We start from the raw sequence: 23777 nt of genomic DNA, 5'->3' as shown, positions 1-23777 counted from the left end.
TTTCTGTATGTGTGTGTTGAATTTGCCATATTGAGGTTCTAGATGTCGAAGGCAGCAGCAACAGGCACTATATATAAGTGAAAGTAAACCCGCTCAGGCCATGTGAGGGATGCTGGATTCAAATCATGGCTTTGGTGATAGATAGGGAAATTCTCCATCTGTGAGAAGTCTAACGATGAGAAAGTTGCATAATGAGGTGCCAGGTAATGTGAACTGAATTTTGTTTTAATATTCTGAAATATTAAGGAATACAAAATTATAGAATCATAGAATATTTTGGGTTGCAATGGACCTTTAAAGGCCATGTAGTCCACCTCCCTGCAATAGGCATATCCCTCTTTCGGGGATTGTTCCTTTCAGCAGAGCTGAAAAACAATGGAAGGACCATTTGATGCTGACAGCTGATAAGCTAGTGAAAAGGAGAAGAGCTGAACGTGCAAGATAGGAGACGTGGAAGGTGGAAGATAGGAGAAGGCCATGAGAGTTATCATGTATAGACAGTCAAACTCTTGTCTTTTAGGGAAACTTCTGGGCTGAATAGACTTGTTACGATACCAAAGGAGGGAAAAAGTGAACAATACGAAAATACTACAGACAATTGTTGAAAGAGGAAAAAAGCAGGGTTGAAGTGGTGGGGTTTTTTTTTGTGTTTTTCCTTTTTTAAGGGGGGGTTGGACCAAGTGACTTCCAGAGGTTCCTTCCAACCTAAATTGTTCTGTAACTGTTTTGGCACTAAAGTCCAAACCCAGACAGTTCTGTTTTCTATTTACAATGAAAAATAAATGGTGCTTAGAAACTCTGAATTATTTTTTTCTGGAGTATGTGTATTAGTCCTATAGAATTTCCAGATAGCTTAGTAGGTGGTTCCAAAGTAACGTGTCAGTATGTCAGAGGGCTATATACAGTTATGGGTAGTAGCAGCAGGGAGTGAGCTGCTGAATTTTGAAGCTTTTCTTTCAGAGAAAGCTGCAGAGTGGTTGTCTAAATGGTTTTGATGTGAACCCTTCCATCACCAACTTAGAAAACAAAAAAGATTGTCTCTCATTGCTTGTTACCTATAACTTTAAAAAGAGAAGCTTTGAAGGAGAAGGAGGGGGAAGTTAGAGGTAGAAGAAGAGTAAGAGGATAGTTCTGCAGTTATTATGGCAGTTGTAATGTCCTAAATATTAGGAGAGCTTTATAATGATCCTTAGAAACACCTCACTGTAGCAGAGAGAACAACAGCTGCATTTTGAAACTGAGTTAAATAATTTCCTAGCTGTTTAGGTTTTTTTTTGTTTTTTGGTTTTTTTTAGTTCCTTAAAGGCAAATATATTTTAATACTACTAGAGAGCACTTTTCTTAAAGGAAGCAATGGATACGTTAACTTGAGGTGTAAAGAACAGAAACCTCTATTTGATTGTGAGCTTAATAGATAGTTGCAAGAACTTCAAGTAGCAGGTGTCAAGTTGCATTAGATACAAAGATTAAGTTTTCTACCAAAAAAAATCAATTTCCTTCTGGGAAACTTTGTTTTCTTGCTGTCTTCTTGCTAGGGAGAAGCAATAAATAATTAAAGTAGTAGCCCCAGTTGCAGGAGATAAGGGAGCATGATGTGGGACATACACATACCTCTGATACTTGGAAGGCTGAGCTGGAGGGGAACAGCTTGGTGTGAGGCCCAGGCCACTGGCTAGGACTTGAACACACTGAGCAGTTGAGTGAGCATTCTGCTCCTGAAGGTTTCTGTTGGCATTGTCACCTGGACCTTGATTTGTGTGTGTCATAGAATAGACCAACAGGAGCAGAAATGCTGCACCTGTCCTTTAAAAAACAGGACTAAATTATGCAACAGGGAGTGCTGTCTTTCTCTTCTTGTAGCCACCCCACCCTGTTCCCCAGTGACAAACCCAGTGTGGATAAGGTGATGTTAAACAGGATTTGAGTCAAGCAAAGTTTCTGTGAACATCTTACAGGAATGGTTCGCAGCTGGTGATTCTCCTTCCTGTTTCCCCTCTGCCTTCACCGTCTCTCTCCCATTTGTGGTCTACCTGCTTCTGCAGTGGCATTGCAGATGGGCTCTTGCCCTCACTTCTACACTTATGAGCATTTTTATGCCTGACCTACTCAGGGTTGCCTGACACCCTTGTGATCTAGTTCAAAAAAACAACTTTTAACTGTTTCTTTCCTCCTGTCTTTGAAAATAAAATTCAATCTTGTTTGATTGTCCTGATAAGGACCGATCTTCAGGGGAAACTGGAAAGGCAAAACCACTGATGGAGAGCAACAGAAATAACAACAAATGTACCAGATAAAGGGACTTTTGGCATGTAAATGAGAAGCTGGCATGGTTCATTTAGTGACAAATGTTTCTTGCAGAGTGGAGTGGGTCAGCTGGGTGAGAAGGTGGTGGCTGATGCTGGAAAGACTTGGTTAAAAGAAAAAGGCTTCAAAATAAACAGCTTGTGGAGATCTGGAACTGGCAGTTGGTGTTGAGTCATGTTGGTGTCCCTCTGACTCCAATATGAGCATGACATACACATTCCTCTGGGAAGTAATTATGTCTCACGTTTAAAGTCTGTGTTCCTTGGTTTCAGTTTGTTTCTGGAAAACAGGTTTTCTTCAGAAAATGTTTGCAGAAAACAGAAGGATGGGAATGGTATGAAATTCAGCTATAGGGTACTCAGAGGATGAGTCTGGATGTAAAGTATTGGTGTGCCCCTGCTTCTGGAAGGTTAGCTCTGTAGCCATACAAATTCTGTCTTTTATTGTAATGGTTGTTGATGCATAAAATCCATATTCTTTTTTCCCTCCTCCTGTCAGCTACATGCAATTTGTCCTTCCATGTTCACTTGCACTTGACAACTGTGCTTTTTTATGCATGCAACTTCTGGTAGCTATGGTCAGGTCAGAGTTGCTACCTGTTTTAATGTTCTTGGGTGACATAATCATGGGCAAAAATAACCCATTCTCTGAGTGAAAAAAAAAAAACCCAACCCAGTTTTGTAACTCTCCTGAAGCATGACCTATATTTGTGTGTGTGCAAATATGGGAAGCTAAATGTAAAATATATGGTGGTCCACTGAGCAGGCTTCTCTCAGTCGCTCCGATGACTGGTAGTGTAGCCTACAAATAAAACCCATGGTCACTTTGCAGTATATGATTGAGAGTGATATGCAATGCAAAATAATCTTTAAAAAACCCTACAATTTTCTGTGGTAGTTGCACACTCTGTCCACTGCCCAGTCACCATAAATACTGTTGGGTGACAGAGCTTACAACTAATATTTAGAATGGCTTCTGCTTCTAATTAATACAATAATGGTTGTGTTTTCTTGTGAAATGTGAGTTGGGGATTAACAAGTTAGACCCCAAACCAGGTCAGAGCATGAGGATTAGAATTAGCCAAAATGACCAGCCCTCAGACCCTTACAGGACGCTTCAGTATCTCCATATGGTTATGCAGTATCTGTGAGTGTAAGGAATAGGAGCAGTTTCAAAAGTAATCTATGATATGCTTTTTAATTTCCATTCTGGCAATGTAGAGGTTGCTGGATCTTCAAAATAGTTGGTTGCTCTTAAATGTAATGGTGAACGTGGCAACTTGGGTTCATAACGCTTACCTTTTCCATAACAGCTGCTGTGTGTCCATCTGCCTGAAGAAGAGAAAATGTGCTACAAATTTAAGTAAGGTTTTGTGAGGTATACTAGCAAGAGGAGAGAGACTGCCATTCTTTACCTTTAAAATTTAAAAATTCCAATTCATAATTTTTTTCCATTTTTCATCATATTTTGGCCAAATCAATGTAACACGAACTTATGAACAGTAAGTTCAGATAGAGGAGGTGGTAAAACAGCCATGGTATAATCACCTGGTCTTTCCTAAAGCTGTGATATTTTTCTTAGTACCTTTAGGTTTTCGGTTTCCCACTAGAAATGCCCAGACCAGTTCCCCAGAGGCTGTGTAACAGATCACTGTTCATAATTCTCCTGACATTTATGCACCTGGATTGCTTCATTTTTCTCCTAACTGTACCACCTTTATAGATCCAAATATATACTTGTCCTCTATGATATGTGCACTTTCTAGTAGTAGAAATGTTATTCAAACTGTTAATGTGTTGTACCAGGGTTGAGCACAGGGCTGGGGGGAGGATCATCACCTTCAGCTCTGATACCTGCCAATTGTCCAGTCCAGAGATGTGCCGGCCCTTGTCTAATAGCTCATGGTGCAGATAAACTGTGGTGTTATTAGACCCTGCCACCACCTTACACTATTTCTGGTATAATTACTTTCTGATATATTCATTGTTAGATTCCCCCACAATGTTCTTTAGAATTTTGAGAGATGTATTCAGTATTTGCAAATTGTTATGCTTTCATCTTAACTTCGTGAGCATGTTAACTCAATCATTTTGCATAAAGCTATCAAATAATGTCAGTCATAAAACTGTGCTGTATCTCTTTACGATTCTATGTACTATTCACTATTTGAATTATTTTTAAGTTACACAGCATTCTTTTGTAAAGGTTAAATATATTGACTTTGACACTTTCTACTTTTTTTTTTTAAACAGAGAAGTTAGAGAAGTTTTATTTCTTGATGCCACTGCATGTGTTCAATGGTAAACTCTCTATCTTTTTTCTTTCTTCTGTTCTCCTGCTTCGTTTGGTTGTGGACAACGTGCTCAGTGCTGAGAAATGCAGAACATGCTCGTGGAGGGCACGGCAGCTTTATTGATTTAATACTTTAACATCTCTGGCAACATTCCCACATTGAAAGCTGATGGGAACAAACTGCTCTTTAGGCCACAGATGTGTTGAGGAACGTGTAGTTCTGCTTTCTTAGCTGGTTCTAGGGTAGTTTGCCATGAAAAATGTGTCATAGCTGTGTGATACAACACTGAAAAAACCCCACCAACATTAGATAAATCTGTATATAGATGAAATTTACTTTCTTACAAAGAAATGCAATGAGTGAAGACTAACTTTGAAACTAGTTTTTTTAAAGACGTGCACCAGGGATGTGTTCATTGCTTTTCTGGGTTTCCAGCATCGAGATGTGTTTTCTCAGCTTTTGCCCTCTTTATCATTCTGCCTTTCCTCTGCAGGTCACTCCCTACCCTTTAATATACCCCTCTCTGAATTTTGGTGCTAAGCCCAGGCTCACCAATCCCCTCTGGGGACACAGGCATGTCTCCTTGCCCAGGCTGCCGGCACTCCATGCCTCTCCTCTCCAGCTGTCCCTCGTGTCCTGGCTGATGCAGTCTCCCATGCTCCTCCTGATGGTCCTTTGCCATCTCAGGAGATCCTTGGTGGAGGATGTCAGGGGCTGGGGAGTATGAAAAGAGAAAAAATGTTGGTAAACAAAATGCCTGGAAATTCACAGTGCAAGCATACCAAGGAAAATAAGTTATTTTCCTAACAGGCCTTATGCCTAATAGCAGTCTAAGGTGCCATTTCTTAATGCCAGCAAGTGAAATGTTCTTGTGCTTTATGTTGGTGATTCTGTCAGGATGGGTTGTATATTTCAACCATGCTGAAGCAGATTTAGATGTAATGGTACAACTTCCAAATGTGAATTTTGCATTTAGAAGGACAAGTCTGAACAAAAATAAGTATGTGCATTATTATTAGGAAGTAATCCAAGCAGACCCCTCTGAAGTTTTTCTTTTTAAACAATCTCAGTATGTTGCAAAAATGACTTTCAATTCTTTAGGTTTCCACAGGTTGCAGCACAGAAAATCAGTACTTTTTCAGTTAATGTCAATTTTTTCTATTAAAGGATAAATGAGGAAGTGTGAGGCTCCCAGTCTTCTCTGACTTGTGTGTGCTTCCCAGACAACTAATCATTATTTATCTTTATCTTTTGTATAATGCATACTTAGTGCTTGTCATTTTATTCTCACTGCTAACCGTTCCTTGTGTTTATGAGTTAAATACTCAAATAATGATGGCATTGTGGTGCATTTTTAAGACCTTTGTTCAAGTACTTCAGGTTAAGAGGGTGAATGTTTTATTAAAAATTAAACTTTGTAAGGAGCTGAAAATGATTCCTGTCATGGGTTAGTTTTCTGCTCATTCAGTAATGTCATGGCTTGCGTTATCTTTGTAGTCACTGAAATTTGTCAGTGTTTAAGTATTGGTACTTAATCGTGGGGGGGGTTGTTCTTCAGTTTAATTTCTATAAACTTGAAATGTTATAATTTATATATCCCTGAACAAACGTTTCCTACTAATATGTTGGCAGCAGCCAAATGTATTTAATTTTTTAATTTTGTTTGTTGCTTTAATGATCTTCTAGATATCCCTATACACATAGTTTGAAAATACTGTAGATTTGAATTAGAGAAAATATTTTTTTATTATCTGAAGCAAATATGCACTTTGCATTTCTATTTCCATAGATTTATGAAGAGTAGCAAAAGAGTGGCATGATCAAAGGCAACACAATGGGTCAAAAGTAGAAGGCAGCAAATGTCAAAGTTTAGATTTTGCTTATTATTTCTGTTTTGCTAATATGTGCGTGCGCACATATGAGCAGAATGCAGGAGGCAACAGAATTTGCTCTGCCAGATGAGAAGTAGAGAAATAAAGTACTTTAGGTCAATGGTGCTCCATTCTAGGAGGAGGTGGATCTTGCAAAGAATGATACTAGAATTTTTCTGGAGTTTCTCCTATGATGTTTGCTTTTACTGTTGCTGCAAGGTTTGCCCAAACATAAGAGCAATGTCACTTGTTAGCAGTGGCTGACAGGGGCTGTGTGGTGTGAAGTTTCACTTGACCTGAGAAAATAAAAATGGGGAATATGTATCTCAGAAAAAAGGCATGAGGAGAACGTGATTTAGCAAACAGTCTTGGTTGTTCAAAATGCAGGGGCAGAAACTTTAAGCAGAGATGGAATATTTCCCCTTTTGGGTTATGCCAGATTGCAGGTTGCAACAGACAGTTCTGAATGAGCTTATAAACCCATGTGCCTTGTTCAGACACAGTGTGAGCACGTGCTGGACAGCCAGGCATCAGCTGGTTTGAGCGATGGCTATAACTATGCTTGTATCTACAAACCTCTAGCTATCTACTTTGACTAGCAGCCCTGCAGCGAGCTCAGCAACGTATTTCAGTATCTTTCATTGTAATTAACATTTTACATGCTTCAGTACATTTAGTACTATGTTCCAGTTTTTTCTGCACACAGACCCATATTTTCCTATCTTTGTTATTAGACTATCTAGCTGTAATAGGTGATGTCAGTATTGAAGAGAATGCATACAGAAGAAAGTAAATGACAGAAAGTAAAAATTAAGCCATCCATTTCCAGTGCCGTTACTAGATTTAAGAGAGAATATGACATTTTACAAATAGTTTCAAAGACTAAACCATAAATATTTTAAAGGAATGGATGGTAGACTTCCATCTCATAGCAGTCGTTTGTCACAGTTCCTTGTTGTCTTGCTGAGGATCTGACTGGAGTGGTGTAGAACTGGAGAGCAGTGCCCTGCACAGCTGCAAAGAGAGATGTTTTTTCAAACTAAGCTAAAAAAGTGAGCGAGGTGAATGTCCTGACTTTCCAAAATGCACGGGCAAAGCCTGGCTTGGCAGAGTAGATGCTGAGGATGGACTTGAGATTTTCATTCCAGAACACTACAATTTCCAACTGAATATCTAAGTGCTTTTCCCTGCACCCTTCTTCCCTCCCTTCCTCCCCCCCATCAATCTGCCTTTTAGATTTATTATAGTTGGGAAGCTGTCCCAAACCACTTATTTGTTAGGTGTCACTATGTAGCATTAATGCAATTAACCTTACAAGCCCTCTTTTCTTCCTTAGCGTATTTGCTTGGTAGTCTTTCAAGAATCATTTTACTGCTATTTTCTATTGTTGATTAATTTTGGAATAGGTACTGCATGCAGCAGGAGAGTTTCTCTTCTGTGTAAATGGCTATGGGCATCTTGGCTGAGGTTGCTGACCCATATTTGGCTACACGCTGACTTACCAGCTATTGTCAAGGACTAAGTAATGTTGCAAAAACAAATGAGTTACTTAAGAAAATTACTGTTGTCCTTACAGTTGGAGTAATCTCTCCTCCAAGGGAAGAAGAAAAATTGTAACAGAACTTGAAAGTTGATGTTGAGATAAAATAAACATCAAGGTAAACAAATATTTTACAATGTTGGGGTATGAAATTGTCCTGAAGTGCCTTAAAAAAAAGTGGCTGAGTATGTTTGCTCATTCAGTGGCAATATACACATTAATTAAAAGTTTCAATTGAAAAAAGCTGACTAGGTCTCGCTTTTGAGTAGAACTTGGGTGCTTCTGTGTAATTCAGTCCTCCGATGTAACTTTCTGGAGGTATATTTATTAGTAAAAATGACAGTATTATGACTGGTAATATGTAGTATTTTTTGAGGTAACATTTATGTGTAAATAAAATATATCACAATGTATTTTTGCTGTCTAGATAATGGATGACTTGGAGTCAATGCAGTCCAACAGTTTTAGTACATTTACAAATACTGAATTGCCTTGCCGTTTGTAATTTGTAAATGGTAACAAGGAGCAGAGGGAGAAATTTTATCTATATTTCTACTTCTGCTGTATCTTTTATTGTTTTTAATATAGTAGCATTTTATCGTTTATACTTTTGGCATTACTCTTGCATGCAATATACTTTTCAGGACTATTCTTGTGCCTAGAGGTTGCTGTCAGATAATGTTAGGAGATTTCTCAGTAGCTATGAAATCAGTAGATAACGGTAAGAGAGGCTTAAAAGAGAGATTCCGAACTTCAGAAAAACCTCATGACTTCAATTACAATTTCTGACACAAACTGTTTAGGTCTTCATGACCAGCAAAACATGAAGTAAACCCTTCTATTCCATTTTCTGCATCAGCAGTGGTACATAACTGTTCTGTTTCATAAACATGTGTGATTCCCCTGAAGAGGGAAGAGGATGCTTGTATTTTTTGTATTTGGGTCACCAGTTTTATTCATACAAATTCATCATTAGAATACTGTCCATATTTTGTTGAATCTTGCTCTGGAAAATGTAGGTTTATCAGCATCTCACATGAGAGTAAGAACCTCTCAGAGTAGGAACAGTGCTCCCTGATTTGTCAATGTCAGTGAGCAGAGAGAGGAGGGATATGTAATGAACCCTCTTTGATCAGAGTCTGTGATAGCTAGCACAGATTCTTGGCTCTGGTGAAGATCACAGATAAAATCTTATGGTGGTTGTTAACAGCCGGAGTGGAGGTGTGGATAGGATCCTGGCAACTGGGAGGTTTAGTGAGACAAGAATGAAGTCTGCTGTCATGAAAGAAAATTTTTAGTGTCCTATCTTGAGCATGAGTCTATACCAAATGCTAATAAACACTTCCTTTTCCGGTTGAGAATCAGTCCTAATAGAATTGCAGGGGAATGTTGTGCTGCTTCCTCCTGAGAAATCATGACAACAGTAATTGAAACAACCAGATTTATGTTCAGCTGCTTACTGCTGGAGGTCTTTTTGTTATCTTTAACCCAGCTTTAATTTAGGTCACCCTTTAATCTAAGTAAAACAGACCATGTAGCTTTCTCTCTTGACTGTATGCCAGTACTGAATGTCCAGAGAATGCTGTTAATTTTGGTGCTAGTGTACCGTATGAAATTTCAGCTTTTAATCTTTTTAATCTAAATATCAAAACATAATGGCTTTGAAAATAAATTGATAGTTTGTGCTGTGTGTTTATTATTTTATCTTTTTATTTATTTTGGGTATCCTCCTATCTTCCTACTTCTAAGTATAGTACCAAGTCCTTAAAAATTATGTGTTTTATTGAAAATGAGTGTAGATATGCAAGTACAGCAAGAGTGTGTGAGTCTGTAATACCTCTGTCCTGTGATTTGAAGCGCTCAAGCAGTCCTCCTGGAGCACCACTGAAATAGATGAAAGGCTACATGTGCTGTAAACTCCAAGGCCTGTATAAGAAAAAGCATCTTCCAAAAACTAGGAAAAATTAGGTAAAAACTGAAATCAGAATTCAAATACACAAAACCCCATTAAGTAAGTTGTGGGAACTTTTTGTTGTTGTTTGGTTGGTTTTTTTGTTTGGTTTGTTTTGTTTCTTCTTCATAACACCAAATAGTGCAAGGAATGTTTTAACTCATAATTTACTCACATAGCTCCTCAGAAAATGAACACACTGTCAATAGTAGTAGTTGTAAGGACAAGTCTTAGTTTAATTTTCCTGTTATTTATCTCCTGAATACAATCCACTGCTGTCACTTGTTTTATTAACATTTCAGAATGCATAATAATTTATAGTAGAGAAGTATGACTCCTGTTGTCTCTTCCTCCAGGCTTAAATAAGAATAATGTCTTTTCATAGCTATTTATATTATGCATGTTAAAGCAGCATTATGAAACTGAATGCTTCTGAGTATGTTTTATGAAAGTTGAAAGCCCCTGAGTGATAATGGCAGGGTTATCACTGACCTTGTCAATGTATTAAGTGCCAGTGGTAGTGTTTCAGGATGCAGAACATGTTGATAGTCAATTATCTGGGATCTGGGCCCCTCAGATGGTCTTGTTCAAGTGTTCTCAGTGGTAAAATCCGCTTTGTTATGTCAAAGAACTGGAGTGCTTTCTGTGGACAGGGAAAAATGTCTGATAATGTAAAACACTTGTAAGAAAGAACCACCCATTCTGGAAGAAAGTTCTTTAGGCAAAAATAGTTGCAACTGCCTGCAGATCTAGCTAAACAAACACTATAATGGAGCCTTCTCGTCAGCTCGTCTCGTCTCGTGGCTAAATACGTTCGCCAGAAATTGCTAAAGTTGTCTCACTCTGTTTAGTGTGAGCTATTCTCAGGCTTTGGAAGCTAGGATGGTCCATAGGACAAAGAAGGGTTATAGTTAAGATAGCGTCCTTAGAAAAGTACTGCTAATGGCTTTGAAAATATTTTTTGTTCCCTTTTTTCCTTTCCTCCCCATGAAAGATGAGCACAGGCTGGCTGTGGCACATTAGATCTGCTGAGCCCTGTGTTCTGCCTCTGGCAGTAACTCAGAGCAGGGAGCACAACATGCTCCTCTTACCTGCCCTTTCCTGGGCACCATCAGACTGGGAGGCGTCTCACTCAGATAGCTCCAGATACATCTTTCCTAGATACATCATTTTCTAGACCTTAAATTTGGTATGAATATGTGCTTTTTATAGCACACTACAGAGTGTGTAACTTTATAGAAACTCAGGGTATATAGACATTGCATCCAGTAATGTCGGCTGGTTAGCATAGGCTGGAGAAACCTTTAGGACAGGGTTATTTTTATTTTCACTAAAGTGAAAATAGAGTAAACACAATTAAAAGAAAAATTTGGGCGATTTTCCATCTTTCTGGTAGGGTCTTAAAGGACTCTCTATAAGTTTCTGTGTGGCATCTGTCACGCGGCTCTCCATGGTGATGAACACTGGAGAGGTTTGGGTGAATCTGTACCCTCTATGGGCCAGGTAGAAAATAGAGAGACAGTACTTGGATCCACAGAAGAGGATTTTTGATTCTGTTAGATCAGGAAGTGCAGTTTAGTGGTTCACTGTACTGTGAAATAAGTTGCAGTTTTGTACCTTTGTTAGTGACTTTGGATTAAATTTAGCAAATATTTTCCGTAAAAGGAAAAATGGAGAAAAATTTGAGAAGCTGAAGTTTCTTTTGAATATGTTTGCAATGAAATGATCATTTTGGTGTCTTAATGTTGAAATGGACCTTTTGCCTGAAGTTATTTGAAATTTCTCCTTTCTTCCTCCTTTGGGTCTCTGAACTAAAAAGAAAAAATGCAGTATTGATACAGCCAAAGTAAGTTATTTTTTTTTCAGTTAATGATTTGAGGTTTATGAAACATGTCAATAAACATGCCCAAGGCAAAACTTGGCTCTTCCAAAAATATAAGGCAGACTTTTCTAGTTAAGAAAAGCCATCCCAGCATATGGTATGTTTCTTTTAAGACACAAAATATTCATATACTGAGATGAACCTTCTGGGGGAACTTCAAGGCAATAGCTCCTGCTCTTAAAGCTTCTGACTTTATTTGTTTCAGCAGAGATTTACTTTCTAAAAATTTTTCTTCCCAATCTCTAAAAGATGTTAATAGTGCCCTGCCAAACTGTTGTTGACAATCTATTTCTTGTAGGATGCTGTTATATATAAATACCTCTTTTTGTATACTTTTCAAGCCAGGAGAAACACTCGGAGATGCTTTCAGCATGAGACTACAATAACATTAATGTCTCTGGCGGAGCAGTTGTTGTAGTCTTGTATGACAACTGTTGTACACATTATCTTACATGACTGTAGTTGTGGAATAGACTGGGTTTTATATGTGATTGACATGATATTGCATACAGGCCTGCCTCATCTGTTTCTTTTCAGTGCCTCACTTGCTATAGCAGTAACCTGTGTTCACTGCCACCGTGCTAGTGTGACCCTCACAGAGACCAGCAAAAAAACCATTTTGTTAGCTCAGCATCCCAAAAGACAATTACAAATGGTTGCCCAAGCAACATAACATGCTTGTCAAATACCACAGGGGTTGCTGTGATGCCAGTTGGACCATTCCATCAGAAGTGGCATGCTTCCATGCACGTTAAAACAGTGGAGTAGTGAAGGAATGTTGTTGCTTCCAATGTGATTTTTATCTTTGGACTCTTTTTCTGCTGAAGTGGTAGAAAATAAGCAAAGGCATGAAGTACAGAGGAATGGGAATAAAAAAATAAAAAGAAACATGAACAAGGGAAGGAATCCTGTGGGAAAGAGAGGTGGGAGGGATGCTCTGCATTTTGGATGTAGGAACAAAGCAATGGAGAAAAATAAAGGGTATCACTGTGGAAGAAACATTTAAACAGAATAAAGCCATTTAGAAAGGATAAAGGGGGAAAATGTGGGAAATGTTGAAGGAGTAGTATAAAAGGGTAAAAATGGGAAACACCTATTAAGCATCTAATAATTTATGTTAAAACTCTATTTCTTCATGAGTGGTACAGTTTTTGTCTTTGCTGAAAAATCTGTATTTCTGGTTTTGTTGTTTGGGGTTTATTTTTTGATTTTGTTTTTAAATAAGTTAAAAAGAAATCAACAGATGTATTGATGCTTTGATACTTGGGTTTGTTTCCCTAATACAAAACCTGCCAAAGATCCCTTCTGGCTACAGGTGGCTTATTGGTCTTGTGTGGTTAAAGCACACTTGTATTTTGCAGCCAACAGCACACAAGGGAACAATATGGCTAGTATCACATCTGTCTGCCTTTTTTTCTTCTCAGCTTGAATGAAGAGCTACCTATTTACAGCTAGGATAACGGCAGGGAGGCTTGGCACTCATCCAGACAAAGGGCTCACGCTTGCATCTCTACGTCCATAGTGGGATGTTGCAGCTACTTTCCTGCTGTTAACCCACCTAGTTTTCCTTGTTTTATACACATATAATCTGTGAATTCTTGGATAGCTCATGTACTGTGCAAAGTATTTGTTCCATCTGTTCTGAGCATTAGAGCATTATAATAAATTCAGAGCAATTCAGAGGTTTAGATCTTGACTAGACTTTTAATCTAATAAAAATAATAATACTTTCTTTAGCCTGTAAAGAATTATCATACATGCAAGGTTTTGAAACAAAAGTGAAGCCGTGAAAAGAAAACAACAACAAACTAAACAGGAAATAAAAAATACCTTCTTTCAGTGTTTTTCCTGAGAGAGGTGTGTGTGATTGTTTGTTGCTTGAGGTCTCATTAAGAGTCAGTTAGTTCTGCCACTTAGGTGCTAGTTTTTTCAATTGCTACAGAAAGGCATTCCTTGTTAGTTCAGAAGTGTTTGTGTTCTCCTTAAGTGCTTTTCTGCAATGTAATTTCATTATGGATGATGTCATCTTTAAGGCCTTTTTGTTTTTTCCTCCAGTAGTATAGTTTGATGGGATCAACAAAATCTGTTACATTGATGTGTGTCCTAATGTATTAAAACCTAATTTTCACTGGTCATTGTAGTACTCTGCTTTGTCAGCTACTTTTAATGTAGCTGCTACTGCCGACAGTCAAAGTTACTATAGAGTGCATGTGGAATTTGGTTTAGAAATAGGAGTGCACTGGCTTATAAATTACAGAGCTCTAATGCTAGCTACAGCAAAACTTGTCTGCCTTCTCTGGACTGCTTAATAGCTGACATGAATTTATTTGATACTTCATGGGGTCTACTTCTGTTCATGTGCTATAATCTGACCAACATCTCTTCATGTTATTGCGTGATCTTTTGATAGCAGGGTGAAGTTCTGCTTGTCTTGCCAGCTTCTTATACAAACATCAATTACCAAAATAGTAGAACGTAATGAAACTGCTATGTATAAGTATCGTTACAGGTTGCCCTGTCCTGTGCCTCTAAATTCAGTCTTCAGAGCATCCCATTTCAAAGGACCGGTCTTTTTCTGTTAGAGAATCTGCACTTGATTTGAGTTTCCTTTTTGCTAAAATGTTTGTAAACTTGAAGCAACTGCAGTAGCTAGGCATATAAAATAGCCATCCTGCTGCAGAAATTTGAGCAGATTTCTTGTAAGAGCTTTGAGTCTACTATTGGGAGTTTTTGTTTTATTTAAAATTCAGGTCTAAATCAAGTCTAAATAGAGATTTAGGAGGTTAATTTTAGGATTGCCGTTGTAAAAAACCAAGCCCAAAACCTGTTATCTCTAAGATAAAACTAACTAAAAGTATAAGATGATAAGTTTGGGTACACTTTCCTCAGGATAAAGCATATCTGTGTATATAGAGATTTCTCTTAATTTTAGAGGATAAAAATTAGTATATTTAAAGTGTAAGTGCAGTTAAAATTCCTCCTATCATTGTGTGCAAGTTATAAATAATAAGCAGCAAGACCTAGCTTAATTTCCCTAACATTTAGGGAATTACTTTTTCCCTTCTACCTTGGAGTCAAAAACTTTTATGATGTGTGTAGAAAGATTCATAGTTTTTGTCTGTTGACTAAAAAAATTAAAAAAAAGGTCACTTTGTACTTTGCAAAGCTGTATATTTCATAGGTTCAGTAAATTCTATCTGAATTACCTAGGATTTCTTGCATTTTAAACAATACATTCATGATAATACTTAAAGTATTTCTAATCATCATAATCTCCTTCAAAAAAAGAAAATGTCCATTCTATAATTGTAAACTTTTTTCTCCTCCATTTATCTCCTTTATCTGAAGCCGGTGTAATCTTCTTAGTTCTATTCTTCTGATCCCATATTTCCCAGGAGATCTGTGTGTATTATTATTTTTATTAGATTAAGATAGAATTCCTATAACATTTTCTGTATGTCTGCTCTTAATGTGATTGGGAAGGGACTCTCTGGGCTCTTTTATTTATTTATTTGCTTGTTTTCATATGTTGGAGTGCCTTGTCATAAGTACTTATGCAAGTCAAGTGGATTGGTGAGTCACCGTGATGTTAAAGTCAGATTACAGTCATTCCCCTCTCCTCCATTTTACTCTTCAGAGGTATATGGTCATCAGTAATGAATCATCTCTCTTGACCTCACTGACACATTTCTACTATTTCTTAATACTTTGTTACTGTGGCAGATGTGGTACAGACAGAGAATAAAATAAGACGGAATATTTGCTAGTGTGCATGTCATAATTGCAAGGCTCTAGCTGAACTCCAGTTACAGAGTTTTTCTGTGCAGTACAGTTCAAGATACATTTCTAACACTGATAGGTTTGGGTTTTTTTAATAACTACATAATGAATTTTTATATTTGAAACCAACCAGATAACAAACAGTTTTTTTACAGGGAGCTTTCAGAACACTAAATTCTGCTAAAACACTTCTACGTGCATTAGGGAATTTTAAGAGTATAGGAAGAGATCAAGGTTGTCTTGCTTGGCCTGCTATATAACACAAGAGAAAAACCTCCACTTGTAATTCCTGCAACAATCCAATTGATCTGCACTATATTTTTTTTAGTTCTTGAGAAGCTTCTCATTGCCATTAGGATCATCGGTGTTTCTTGTTTGGTACCAGACGTGTCTCCCATAAATCTCTGATGGTTCAGGATCTCCCTGGAAATGTGACGGTGGAGAATAGGGCACTTGCAGGTGTGGGCAGACTGCTGGCACCAGCAGTGGAATGTGATCTGACTCAGTTAAGAAAAAAGAAACAGCAAACCCAATGTTGGTCAACATACCTTCCAGCAACGTCTGTTGTCTTCCCATTTCAGCAAAACCTGACAAACTGAACACAAATCAAGTGGTTCCAATAGTCCAGCTTGAAAATGTGCTCTTTATTTTTAGTATAAATATGTTAGCTTAAACTCGAGAACAGTGCCGTGTTTCTCCAAATATCTGAATTTGGAGCCAGCTGAAATCTAAGACTTTGTAAATCACAGTATGAGCGCTGGTGACTAGGATAAACCTGTGCTGCTTGTTAAATATGTGCAATGAGGAAGGAAACAACAGCACATTTAAAAAGCTGTAACTGCAATAGTAGTCCTGCTGGCTGGGTCATTCCAAAGCAAAAAGAGGTCACAAATGATTTAACTATATGAACTTCTGTTAAGTGTGATGCTGTTTGTGAGTTGTGGTTTTTATTTACATTGTTCAAGAAGTGTAGAAATGTTTTTCTTCACATTTTTGAGGCTGGAGAAATGAAAGGCTGCAAAACCCACTGAGAAGATAGGTTTGGTGAGATGGTGGGAAGAGTGAGAAAAAGAAGGGCAGCCGGGTGACTTCTGAATTTCCATTGATAACACTTACTAAACTGTGATGGCCAGAATGGTGATTCAGAAGTCCAGTGTGCTGTGACCAATGGCAAATCTTACATGCATCTTACATAGGTTTCTTTGCTTAAACAGCAGACAATTTTCACAATACACTATGCTGTTAATTGTTGTAGCATTAATTTGTGATACACTGGATTGAAGAATAGATTTTGTCGTAATTTCAGCTGATTGTATTTTCCAGGATAACGGCTTTCCTGAAGAAGTAACAATACAGCTAACATTGGGCTCAAAATTTTGACTTTTGTTTTTCTTTTATAATTTTTATTTGTGTGGCAAGTTTGAGAGTGCTCTTTAAGTGATTTGTATTTTCCCTTAGTCTGGAACTGCTGCACTCTCATCTCTCATGTGGCTCCAAAGACTTTCTTCGTAGCATTGCAGGTATAAAGATGATGTATTTGGACATTGTGTGCTCTGTTTGTCCTGGTTCTAATAGTGGCTCTTCTGGTTCAAGAAAGGCATCTGCGACTTTGCAGCACTGTCAATCTTCCTAAGTGTGTCAGCTTCTTCCAATGAACAAGTACTTAATGGCATTATTTTCTCCTTGGTGGGTTTGCTTTGTATATGATACGTTCCTCAGGAACTGATCTGTTCCTTTTGTGTAATAGATCACAGTGAGGAAAGGATTTGTGACTTTTCCATGTATCTCTTGGAGTAAGAAATGAGACCCGGTAAATGACAGTGTTGATTTCAGTGACCCTCTTTTGGTGACAAATACATGCATGTGTAGTATCTTTGAACTGGCTATACTAATGCATAGATTTTTGTTCTTTTTTTTTTTTTTTTTTTTTAGTTTTACAAGGTGATCTTGTACACCAAGATATACTAGAGTTGTCTTTCTCTGAAGAATGCAAAGCATCCAGGATTCCTCTCAGCTTCTTTTTCTCATGTGTGAAATATACTTACTATCCTAAAGTTCTGTGATGACAGTTGTCATGCATAGAAATGGTATTTATGTAGTAATGGTCAGATGATACTTGCAAGTTTCAGGAGTGTTGGCATTTCTCACGTTGCTAGTTTATTCCTGGAGACCAGTGCTGTTCTCGTAGCTCCATGCATACTGCAACCTTTGGTTGTAGTTTAGAAAGACAATCTCTCAGTGTATGTGTGTGGTGGGGTTTTTCCCTTTATTTAAAGTTTTGTTTTAAACTATTTATTAAATCATCTCAATAAGGATGCAGTTTTTCATATTACAGAATTAAAGTCTCAAGTATTTTGTTGTGGTATATTAGAGCAAAAGTATTTCTGTAATAGTTGGCTCTGTAGCCTTCAGTCCATCAGATAAGCAAATAGTCAAAGTCTAAAACATTCTTATTTCAGGTTAAATAAAAATTTCAAATTAGAATAGTTAGTATCACTGTGACTAAAAATCCTGATTTTTCTGCGTGACTGTAGAGCTTAGGACACTGCAGAATATTTCTGGTATCTGCAGTGTGGAGGTTAGGCAGTGAGTCATGAACGCTCTTCTGTCTTGACTGATTTCAGGAGAGAGGATAATGCAAACTTGGCATTCCTTAAGTCTGGCTTCTCTCCAGGGTCTTTCATGCAAGACAGAGTGCCAGTAGTCATAGTAGCTTTTGTGATGGGAAACCTTTTATTGATTGCATTGGTAACACCCATTTTTGAGTATAGTAGACCACTAACTGGTGTTAGTGAAGAGTGAGATTTAGTTGCTGTCAGTCTGCTTTTAACATGTGACCCAGTGGGCTCTGACTGTTCCTGAGTTTTGGATTGCAGCTCTGGTGTTTGACATGGGTGTGTCATCTTAGCTGGTTAGGAAATTACTAAGATTCCTTTTATATATGAAATGATGAATCTTGGGGTTTGTTTGGGAAGCACACTAAAACATACAAATACAGGAACTTCTGTAAAACATCCCACATTCTTCTAATTTCTGCCTTTTATTTCACCTTTCTTTACAATCATATAAAAAATATTGAAAGGGATATATGTATGTGTGTATATATATATATATATATATTTTTTTTTTTTTTCCCCTGGCATGGTATTGTACCATTTTCTCCAAGTGCCAGGTAGGTGCTGTTCAGATATTTGCAGATCTACAAACCACTACCCCTGTTATGGTGAAACAACAGTTCAAAGAGAGCTAGCTCAACATTTTTCCACTATTCAAATACAATTTGATACAGGTCTGTAGGGAAAATACTGCAAGTTGTAGTTAGTATTTGTTTTTGTCCTTTTTGTTAACTGTAGAGTGTCACTTTGGTTTTACATTTTAATAGCTTCCCATGTTTAGTAATTATATCAACAGAGAAATGTAATTGCATGCAATTTTTGTTTCTCTGATGGTCAGTACTGGCCTGCTGACTACCTTCCTCTGTCCTTTACTTTCTAGGATGCTGCTTTGAGCTCCTGATTTCATGAAACCCATTCCAACTGGAAGTGGCAGTTGCACTTCACAGTTCCCAGGCACTTGGAAAACAGGGACAATAGTCTCACTGATAGTCACTAACAGGCGTTTTAAATACCACTTTTCTTGTCAGCTTGTTCAAGCAGGTCTATATGATGGCTAAATCTACTGTTAAGGATTATGAATATGCTGTACAACATACACAATTTTTAGATGAAAAAAAGAGTTGAAGTGATGAATACATGGAGAATTCCATTCATAACTGGCCTTCTTCATGTAAAAGAATAATAGATTTAGTTTAAAAATTATGAATGCTATTTATCAGGGTGTACTGTGTTCAGAACAATATAAGGAACTGGAACTTTATTGCAGTCGTTCTTGTCTTGCATTATTTTCAGTTTCAAAATTGTAGAGAGAGAGAGATCTAGGTATAGATCTAGCTCTATACTGGATTCTATACTGGAGCTTCCTTTCGTGGCAGATTTTTAGAAGACGTTAGTTGAGGTGATGTTTTCCTTTTGGTTTCTAAATAAAAATCTTTTCCCAACATTGTGTAGCAAAAAGTAGAAGTATTTTAGCTGATGGGGTAGGACTAGATCATTCAATGTGGGCAGGCTGGTTTTCACCCCTTCCTTCATTTTGCGTAGTAGGGTCATGATCAGAGGTTTTACAGGAAAGAGTAGTAGCTTCAATTTTTGCCTATCATCTGGAACAGGTGATGTATTTATAGTTGGAAGATGCTTCAAGGAAAGGGTACCTCAAGACTTTGGCTCTGTTCCAATTGACTGAATGTACCATTGTGGAACATTTCATCATAACTTAGGTGATGAGTCATTTCTGACTCAGGCAAAGAAAAAAATCTATAAAGAAAGCACACTTTGAAATGAGAGTGACAGCCAGGATGGAATGAAAATATAGAATGCTGGAAATCTGGCTATGAAGTTCTCTAGCATCTCCATTTTGTATGCTTTTATTTGTCTAGTAGATGAAATCATGAAGAAAACCTTGCTTGAAAATCCGTCTCCAAATAATGGAAGCTACTGTCAATCTGGTAATAGAATAAATGATTTAATTAAATATTATTAAAATAGTTCTTGTTGCATAACCAGCAGTAGTTGACTTAATGAAGTGTAATATATGACAAGTTTTTCTTGTGCTAAATTCCTTGAAATGTTAGCTTTCAGTTTACTTCAATCAGGATAATGAGGTGATGATTGCCACGCAAATATTTAAAGGTAATGGTAGGGGGAGAGGAAGGCAACAGAAATGTGAGTGGCAACCCTTTTGCTCGGATGCATAGGGTTGCATCCTTTTGCATCTTTTGGTCTGTTTGAGGCAGAAGTGGCAGAACAAGGCCTTGTTCCTTGTCCTTTATCCTGTCCTGAGGCTTTATAGAAAAGCCTGAACATCAGTGCCACTGTTGAGTCCTTTGTGTGCTAGGTACTTATGTTCTATGTTCATTGTTAACTTAGTCTTGCCAGTAGTCACAAGCCATTCACAAACCAGTGCTTTTTCTCTTTGGAAAAAGGGCTGTGCTGAAGTGCCAGCTCTATTTTTTTGAAGCCCTTGAGCAATAGGAGCAACAGGAGGCAGATTTGGAGAGAGGAAGATACATATATGTGGTGGGCAAACAATTTCATAAAGGGTTTGAGAAAACATGCAGATATTTTAATAAAATGAAGTAATATTAGACTTCTACATTGTATATTAGCTATTTGGTTTTGCTTTATAAAGCCAAGGGAAATTGCTGAATATTTGCTAGATATACACAGTAAAAAGTAAACTTGGAGTATTTTACTTGATGTTTCTCTCACTTGCACTTTCTTGCGCAATTTCTCCATTTAAATGATAGGCTGGGTTAATCACTGCATTTGGCTGAATCAAATTTTAAAGACAATGTAAACGTAGCTTATAATGCATCCTTCTGTTACTATCTTCTATGCTGAATCATCCTGCAATTGTGAATATTGCAGTCTTAATCTTAAGTTACAGTTGCTGGATAATCCTTTTGTTATTTGGAATTTTGTCCTCTGTCAAGCTGAAGGCGTCATTATCCTATCTTAGAAGGACCAAAAAAACCTAAAAAACTTCATATTCTAAGGAGCAGAACTCTATTAGTTCTAGGAGCTTTTATTTCTGCTTGCTGCTGCTCTATGTTTTATTTGCTTTCCCCCTCGATGTGGAAAGGAGCCAGCTGTGTTAGAACTAGCGTCTCAAGAACATGATCTGCCATTCACTTTTGCTATGCTGAGGCTGTAAAGGAGGCAGCAACACATGATCCTATGGGTATTGCTGGCTTTGATCATGAATTACCTTTCCTCAAGTGCTCACCATCCTGCGTGGTACTAGATTCAAAGTTCTGCATATGCTGGAAATTTCACTGACCTAAAATGTTCCTGACCACTGAAAACTTCCCTCAGATCCCTTTTTGTACTGCAGTTCATTACCGTAGACATGCTCTTGAATAGTTGCTGCACCTCTCTAGCTCCTTGCTGTGCCATTTCTTTGTAGAATCATAGAATCATAGAATCATAGAATCGTAAGGGTTGGAAAGGACCTTAAGATCATCTAGTTCCAACCCCCCTGCCATGGGCAGGGACACCTTGGCCTAAACCACGTGGCTCAAGGCTCTGTCCAACCTGGCCTTGAACACCGCCAGGGACGGAGCATCCACAACCTCCCTGGGCAACCCATTCCAGTGCTTCACCACCCTCACTGTAAAGAACTTCTTCCTTATATCTAATCTAAACTTCCTCTGTTTAAGTTTGAACCCATTACCCCTTGTCCTACCACTACAGTCCCTAAGGAAGAGTCCCTCCCCAGCATCCTTGTAGACCCCCTTCAGATACTGGAAGGCTGCTATGAGGTCACCACACAGCCTTCTCTTCTCCAGGCTGAACAGCCCCAACTTTCTCAGCCTGTCTTCATATGGGAGGTGCTCCAGCCCTCTTATCATCCTCGTGGCCCTCCTCTGGACTCGCTCCAACAGCTCCATGTCCTTTTTATGTTGAGGACACCAGAACTGTACGCAGTACTCCAAGTGAGGTCTCACAAGAGCAGAGTAGGGGGGCAGGATCACCTCCTTCGACCTGCTGGTCACGCTTCTTTTGATGCAGCCCAGGATGCGGTTGGCTTTCTGGGCTGCAAGTGCACACTGAAGCCGGCTCATGTTAAGCTTCTCGTCAACCAACACCCCCAAGTCCTTTTCTGCAGGGCTGCGCTGAATCTCTTCTCTGCCCAGCCTGTAGCAGTGCCTGGGGTTGCCCCGACCCAGGTGTAGGACCTTGCACTTGGCTTGGTTAAACTTCATAAGGTTGGCATCGGCCCACCTCACAAGCGTGTCAAGGTCCCTCTGGATGGCATCCCTTCCCTCCAGCGTATCAACCGAACCACACAGCTTGGTGTCATCGGCAAACTTGCTGAGGGTGCACTCAATCCCACTGTCCATGTCACCGACAAAGATATTGAACAGGACCGGTCCCAACACCGATCCCTGAGGGACACCACTCGTTGCAGGTTTCCAACTGGACATCGAGCCATTTACCACAAAACATTGTACATTAGGTTCTCTCTAAATCTAATAGTTGTTATTGAAGAAGCTGACACCATTAGCAGGTAAATGAATATTGCTATGGTCTCTCTAACATCCTTAGCCTTTGATATTTTTGGCATGTGGATTAACACTGTATGGCAAATATTGTGGTATTGGCACTTGGCTACTGCAGGTTCCTCAGAGTAACCACTATAGGCTGAAATAGCTTGTTTAAGCAAATAACCACAACATATAATTACTTTGTTAATTAATATAAAAGCTCTTTAGTTTTGTATAGCTTCCTTTTTGGATTCATTACGATGGGTTAGAAAGAATCATTATAAATAATGTGTCAGGTTTTTTATTTAAACCTCTCTTTGAAAACATGGTCTGGGAAAGCAGGCTTGTCCTCTTTATAAAAATGGTTTTGGGAGCTAGCTCATGCTGAGCCGTTCTCTGGAGGCGTGGGGGCAGAACTCAGCTTAACACCTTGTGCCAAGAACAGCATTTCAAATAGGGCAGCTTTTTATTGTGGAGTGTAAGAAAAAACATTTTATACAGACCACGTTGACAAACACAATCTGTTAATGGTTTGTCAGTGTAAAGCACAACGCTTAAAAGGAGACAAAACTAGTTTTAGAAATACCTTTTTAGGCCATGGCAAAGCCTAATATCCAGCTATGATTTCCCAGACACTTGACAAAATCTTTTTCACTTCAGCATTGCCTTGTGGAGATAGCTCTGATGTACAATCTGTTTTTACATCCCTGTGCTGCAGCAGGCAGACTGTATTTAGGAATGGTCAATTAGCAGCATCATCTCTAATTTATGGTATATAGTATGTCAGAGAAATACCCATCTGAAATGTGACACAATTATTTAAAGGACCATGACAGATTTAATGGCTCTATCTACAGTTTACATTACACAAATCTTCTCCCTACTCCTCGAAGTAAAACACATTGGGACTGTGCTTATGAAAATTTGTAGATGTCAGTTTTGAGGTGGAGGGTTCCTACAGAGGCCTTGCCAGTCAAGAATGAATAATCTCTGAGATGTTTGGAATCACCAGTCACTTTCATTTTTGAAACATGCTAGTTGAGCAGATTCTTAA

General features: G+C 38.3%; 1 protein-coding gene and 1 long non-coding RNA gene across 7 annotated transcripts in view; one reads left to right on the top strand and one right to left on the bottom strand.

Annotated features, from left to right (window-relative positions):
• The window catches only part of OSBPL6 (oxysterol binding protein like 6), a 108210-nt gene that overhangs the window by 3811 nt on the left and 80622 nt on the right, over nt 1–23777 (top strand). The window lies entirely within an intron of this gene.
• Nucleotides 215–21755, bottom strand: LOC115607858. Its single transcript, XR_003991376.1, has 3 exons — nt 21711–21755; nt 17088–17089; nt 215–314 (listed from the first exon to the last, which is right to left on the bottom strand). It is a non-coding gene; the product is annotated as an uncharacterized LOC115607858 (long non-coding RNA).

Source organism: Strigops habroptila, chromosome 5 (genome assembly GCF_004027225.2).
Source record: "Strigops habroptila isolate Jane chromosome 5, bStrHab1.2.pri, whole genome shotgun sequence".
NCBI classification, from domain to species: Eukaryota; Metazoa; Chordata; class Aves; order Psittaciformes; family Psittacidae; genus Strigops; species Strigops habroptila.
Note: the sequence above shows the minus strand (reverse complement) of the source record. Positions and strands in the feature narration are given on the sequence as shown.